The following is a 6,000-nucleotide window of genomic DNA, read 5'->3' as shown; positions in this document are numbered from 1 at the left end:
TATTCCTTTTTTTTTCAGAAAATGTAATGGGATTAGGAGTGTCGGAGACAGTGAGGTTGGCACAGGATAGAGCAGGGTTTAGGGCTCTTGTACATAGTGTCACTAATGGGTCGCAGACGACTTGATGGCACATAACAACAACAACAACAACAACATTATTTGGTATTAACAGGTTTGAACATATTCTTTTATTTTTTTATTTCCACTCATTCATTCTTACTCATTTTTCTCGCTGTCCCCTCTTGCCCCCAGTTTGGTTTTTTTCTTTGGGGAAAGAATTTCTTTCATTTTTATACAGTCCCCCTCCCCCGACCACTTTACTATGCAACTCTTATTCTGGACTCTTGTCATACCAATAATGCCTAATCATATGTTCCTTTTATACAGTTCTCTCCCTTGTCTGTTTCAATGCCGTGTATATTATTTATCACCTCTTTTCTTAGTTCTCCCCACAACTCCCAAATGACATTTCCTGTTCACTAGCAATTGTAAATACCCTTGCCTGCGCTGATGCCATTTTTGGCTTCAGTCTACCTATACCGAGGCACAAATTAAAAAGCAAGTTGCTACACAGAGGATTCAGTGTTGCTTGTGGGCACGTTCTCTGGGTTCAAACTAATCAAGGGACCAGATCTAGAACCTTTTAAGAGATGTTATGGGTAAAATCTGGAATGATCCAGGAAACATCAAGAAAAGGTGGAGGGAATATACAGAGTCATTGTCTCTATGAGTCATACTGGATGTGACAGCACTTAACAACAGCTACAAGCAGTCTTAGTGATGCTCCTTCGGCTGAGGTTGCTGTAAACATATCTATTGTACAACTTTTGTCAACTTTTCCCCAGTAAGTTTTGTACAATTTATCGATAGGAGTGACAACAGTCGGTTTTGTAATCCTACTCTTCCTAGTATCCGGGAGCTCTGGTGGCCTGATGGTAAGGAGCTGCACTGCCAACCCAAAGGCACATGGTTTGGGTCCACCACCTGCTCCATGGGCAATCTCCACTGGTGCAATTTACCGCCTCTGCAAACTCAGATGGTCAGTTACGGGTAGGTTCTGACTCGATAGTACATAATAACAACAACCACCTTTAATCAGAGAAGTCTTAGTCACCATTAACCTCCCTCATTCTCCTTCCCTACTGCCCCTGGTTGTTGTTGTGTACCATCAAATTGGAACCGACTCATAGCTGATGCTCTGGAGGATTTTCACAGGTCATAAATCACACAGGAGGAGACTGACAGTCTGTCTTCCTCAGCAGTTGATGGATTCGAACCACATCCCTTTGGGGTTAAAAGTGCACCTTCTTACCACTAGGCTACCAGAGCTCCCTCTGTCCCTGGAAATTACTAACTTTGGTTTCTATACCTTTGCCTTATATTGTCTTTTTGTGTAAGTGAAGCCACACAATATTTTTGGTTTTTGTGACTATTTCACTCAACACAATGTCTTCAAGTTCTACCCATATACTGTAACACACATCAAGATCATTTCTTCTGCTGACTATTATTCCGTTGTATGCACATACTATGTTTTGTTTAAATAATTTATCGGTTGATGGACATCCTGATTGTCTACACTTTTTGGTTATTGTGAACAGAGGCTGCAATGCTCATTAGTGTCTCTTTTTCAGCCTCTGCTTTCAGGTGGTCTCCATATGTGCCTAGGAGTAGAACTGCTGGATCTTATGGTAGTTCTTGGGCGCTCTGGTGGTTTACTGCAAAGGAGCTGTGCTGCCAACCCAAAAGGCACTCAGTTCCAATCCACCAGCTGCTCCGAGGAAGAAAGAGGAACACTCTCCTCCTGTGCAGTGTACAGCCTCTGAAAACCCACTGGAGGGTCAGCTATGAGTAGGTTCTGACTCTAGAATATATAACACAGCAACATTGTTTTCTGTGGCTGTGCCATTTTGCATTTCCACCTGCAATGAATAGGGCTCCAAATTCCCAACATCCTGGCCAACATTTTTTTCTTTCTGGGTTATTTTTTGTTGTTGTTGTTGCTGGTGGTTTGTTTTGTTTTGTTTGTTTTTCCTTCCTTATCTTAGCTATCTTAGTGGGAGTGAAATTGTAGCTCATTGACTGATAATGTTAAGTGTCTTTACAGTGGTTAGTTATCATTGGAATGTCTTCTTTGGTGAAGACACAACTATGTTTATTCAACTTTTTTGTCCATTTTATGATTGAGTTATTCCTCTTTTTTATTGTTGTCTAAGGTGTTTTAAAAATATCTTTTAATTATTGCATTGTGAATTGCTGTGTTGTTGCATTGGAACTGACTCCTGGCAAGACTCTCAACTGAACTTTAGGAGGCTGTAAACAGATTGCATGGGAGGAGATTGCCCACCTGTCTCATGAGAAGCAGCTGGTGGTTTAGAACTGTGTACCTTTGGGTTGACAGTGCGGCTCCTTACCACTAGGCCACAGGAGCTCCCTCTAGCTTTTCCTTCTTGCATTCTCATTGATGATTTCCATCTTGACTGCTTTCTTGTATAGTGCAGTTTCAAGCCCCAGCGATTTCCTCCAGACTTCCTGGGTTACTGAAAGCTTTCTGGCCCCTGGTTTTCCCATTACTAACTTCTCCCTGCAGTTCTCAGCCTGAGGATACAGAGAAACCCCAATGTCCTCAGAATATATCCCTTGAGGGGGCTCCTGTTAAGCTAAGGGGAAGAAGTTTAATTATAACAGAATAGTAGCCTGCACTGAGGAGGGCAACTGATAGGAGACAGTTGACTGAGTTTATTTATGGGGAGTGAACCAGAAGATAATTGCCCCCCCCCAAAAAAAATGGCTGACCAGTGGCCTCCTCATTCAGAGTAGCTGACAAGTTCTCCACCCTGCAGCTGCATTTGGGGCTCAGTAAACTTTTGTGATAGGCCCACAAAGCAGATTACCATTTATAACATTGTTTCTAAGGGAGACACATTCCAAGATCCAAACAATGAATTGAGTGAAGAATGTTTGGCTCCAGGGAAGATGAGCCAGTCCAGCTGTACCCTGGAGTTTGGCCACCCATTCATTAACGGTTGGGCCCCCTCGCCCCTTTGGCAGGGTGGAGAGGACGCTGCTTGGCAGGAAGTGTGGTGTGTGGGGCTGGGGCGGGAGACTTCTGACATGAGGAAGGGAACAGACGGCGCTGCAGGTGCTCTGGGGCTTCCTCTGTCCAAGGCGCCCCAAGGCTGCAGGGCTGGAAGTGGGGGGGGGGTGAGAGGTGGACAAAGCCACTTGGCCTTCTTCACATTGCTGTCACGTCTGCCAGCCCGCCAAGTCGTGGGGGCCTATTTAGCCTCTGCCCAGCTCCCATGCTTTTTTGGAATGAGTGTTAAGGGGAGGGGGGATCCCACCTCTTCTGCCTTCAGAGTAAGAGGCGCGCGAGGCGGCTCCGCAGGGCAGCGTGGCTGTCCCCTGGGAAGTGGCTGTCACAGCGCAAGGCGAGCCAGGGGCCTGGGCCGATATCTCCTGCACCCCGGGGAGGGTCGGGGTGCGTGGGTTGACCGAAGCCAGTGAGGGTCTCCCACCCTTCCCCCAGCCCGGAAGAGGCGCCCCAGCCCCTGCTGGCAGGGGGAGGGGACGGCGGCCCCAGCATTGTCTGGGAGGGAGGGGACAGGCCCCGCCCCCGTGGGGAGGAGAAGAGGAAGAAAGGCGAGAGGAGAGGGGCGGGGAGAGATGGAGAGCGCGAGGCAGAGCGGGGACCGGCCGGCCAGAGCGGGTAGGGGCCGGCGGGGGCTTCCCCAGTGGGGGCCAGGGGGCGAAGGGGGGGCGCCTACCCCCAGTTACGCGGCGGGGTTTGCACAGGGCACGCTGAGTGCCTAGGGCTGGAGCGCCCCGTGGCGCGCCCACTTTCCAACTCCACGGCTCCCCAACATCCCCCCGTACCCCTTGTGCCTTTCAGGCCGCCCGGGACGCTCGCAAACGGGGCACAAGGTGCGAGTGATCCCTAAATCTCTCCGCGTGTCCCCTTCCCCCTGCCCAAAGTTTTCCCACAGTAGCGCTCGTCCTGTCCCGGCCAGCACCTCAATCTTTTCTTGTCCCTGATCATCTCCCTCCTCCCTCAGCCACGAGGGGTTCCCGGGGTGGGGCCGCTCTTCGGTCTCAGGGCCACACAAAGTTGTGTCTCCGAGGTGATCTTGGTCCTCTGTTACTTAGGGATATTTATTTCTCTCCGAGGCGTCCCTGGGACACCCTGGTGAGATGGGGTCTGTGGCAGGTGCAGGGCTGGAAGGCCCGACTACCCTGCGGAAAGCCTGGGCCCAGTCCGTCCCCCTGGTCGGATGGCCTCCCAGGTCAAGGATCCAGGCGCTGGGAGGCTGTGTGCCCACCATGCCTTCGCTAGGGCGCAGCCAGCCTGGGGCCTTTGCCCTTTCGCCACTTCCCCTTTGCAGTCTCCGGCCCGGCCTCCGGAGCTGGCGCCTGAGGTCGTGGGGACCTCGGTTCTGCCCCTCTCTCGGCCGGGCTGTGCGCCCTGAACGAGGCAGGTGACTTGGAGGCTTATGGCCATTTGTATATGTTTCAATTAGTCAGTTTGTAATTAGCCCCACAGCTTACAGAGCCGAGCCACAGGGTCAGCAAGGGCGGGGGTGCTCAGACAAGGTGGCTGAGGGTCCTGTTTACATCTGGGGCGCTCAGTGAACCCCCTGGTTGGTCTGCAGCCCGCCTGCGTCTCCGTGACGCGCAGTGCTGACCCAAGCATCTCAACGCAGGTGTCCAGGATCCAGGGCCTTAAACGTGCGCTCCCAGAGACAGAGGTGTGTCTACCCGGCGCTCCACTTCTAGTAAGTTCCTTGCTTGTGATGTATGAATGAATGAACCGACAAACAATTTGCCCTGGAACGGGGCTCAGTTCCTGCAGCAGTTGATCTTGGTAAAATGGGAGGAAACAATCAGAAACGATGATTCATTCAAACAGCAGGAGGCAGAGCCAGGGGTCTGCTTCCAGAGGCATGGAGCTGAAGAACAAGGTTGGATTTACTATTTAACTTTTCAAGCCACATTTATGCACTGGGAATTCTTTTCAGTCATTGGTTAAAGATCTACATGGCTTAGATATAGTGGTTTGAAATGAGCCGACTTTTTCAAACTTGACACCAAATACAGTGAGTGTCCCAAGGACCAAATGTGGAGATGCCCATTGGGGATTAGACCCTGGAGTGGACATATGAGTGTGGGGCCTGCCATCTTCTCATGGGTCATCCTGTGCAGGCAGCTGGTGCCAGGGAGCCTGTGGGTTGAGTAGAGGGGATGGCTGGGTTCCCAGAGGTGGGTAGTTCTGGAAAGAGGGGTAATTCCTGCTCTGGGAGAAGATAGAGGTTCGGAATGCAGCCTGCCTGAGTGTAGGGGATGGTTTGCTCCGGGATTACCTGTGTGGAGAAAACGGGAAAGCAAGTCTTGGTTTGCCTTCATCAGATGGGAGAACAGGGGTGGTACACTGGGGTACAGAGGATTATCTTTGGGTGCTTCTTGGACTTCTGTTTGAAGCTGCTGAAATCTGGTTAGAATGATGAGGGCCAGCTTTGAGGACATTGGCTGGTAGAAGACCAGGAGATCAGAGATCCTCCTTAGACCTTTCTGCAAGGAGAGGTGAACATAGCCCTTTGCATCTCACTGGCTGGGCTGGCCTTGTGTCTTACCTCAATGTACTGTACCTCCTTGGGCATCATTCCTGTCCCTGGGGCACCACAGCCACCTGGCCACATCTCTGCGTGGCTCTTGTTTGGTTATCTTCAGGGCCAGGGGAAGATGGCAATTGATCCTACACATGGTTGGGGTGTTGTTTTTTTTTCCCAGTCCCTCAGTGTTCACTGCTCCCTGGTCTACCTTGGACCTCACTGGTTTTGCTTTGATGTCTTGGTCTATTTATTTCCTGGTTCCCTTGAACTAGACTTGGTGTCCACGCTGTGTATGTCAGCATTCTCTCTCTCTCTCTCTCTCTGTGTGTGTGTGTGTGTGTGTTTACTTCTGCCTCAAGGCTGGACTAAGAACTTGCCAGGACGTGGTCAGGTC

General features: G+C 50.5%; 1 pseudogene; it reads right to left on the bottom strand.

Annotated features, from left to right (window-relative positions):
* LOC102866245 overlaps nucleotides 1–3,586 on the bottom strand; it is a 5,470-nt pseudogene extending 1,884 nt beyond the window's left edge.
* Nucleotides 3,587–6,000: the final 2,414 nt, after the last annotated feature.

Source organism: Elephantulus edwardii, unplaced genomic scaffold (genome assembly GCF_000299155.1).
Source record: "Elephantulus edwardii isolate Elephantulus edwardi_28Jun2011 unplaced genomic scaffold, EleEdw1.0 scaffold00138, whole genome shotgun sequence".
Taxonomy (NCBI): domain Eukaryota; kingdom Metazoa; phylum Chordata; class Mammalia; order Macroscelidea; family Macroscelididae; genus Elephantulus; species Elephantulus edwardii.
This window is presented reverse-complemented; position numbering and strand designations above follow the sequence as displayed.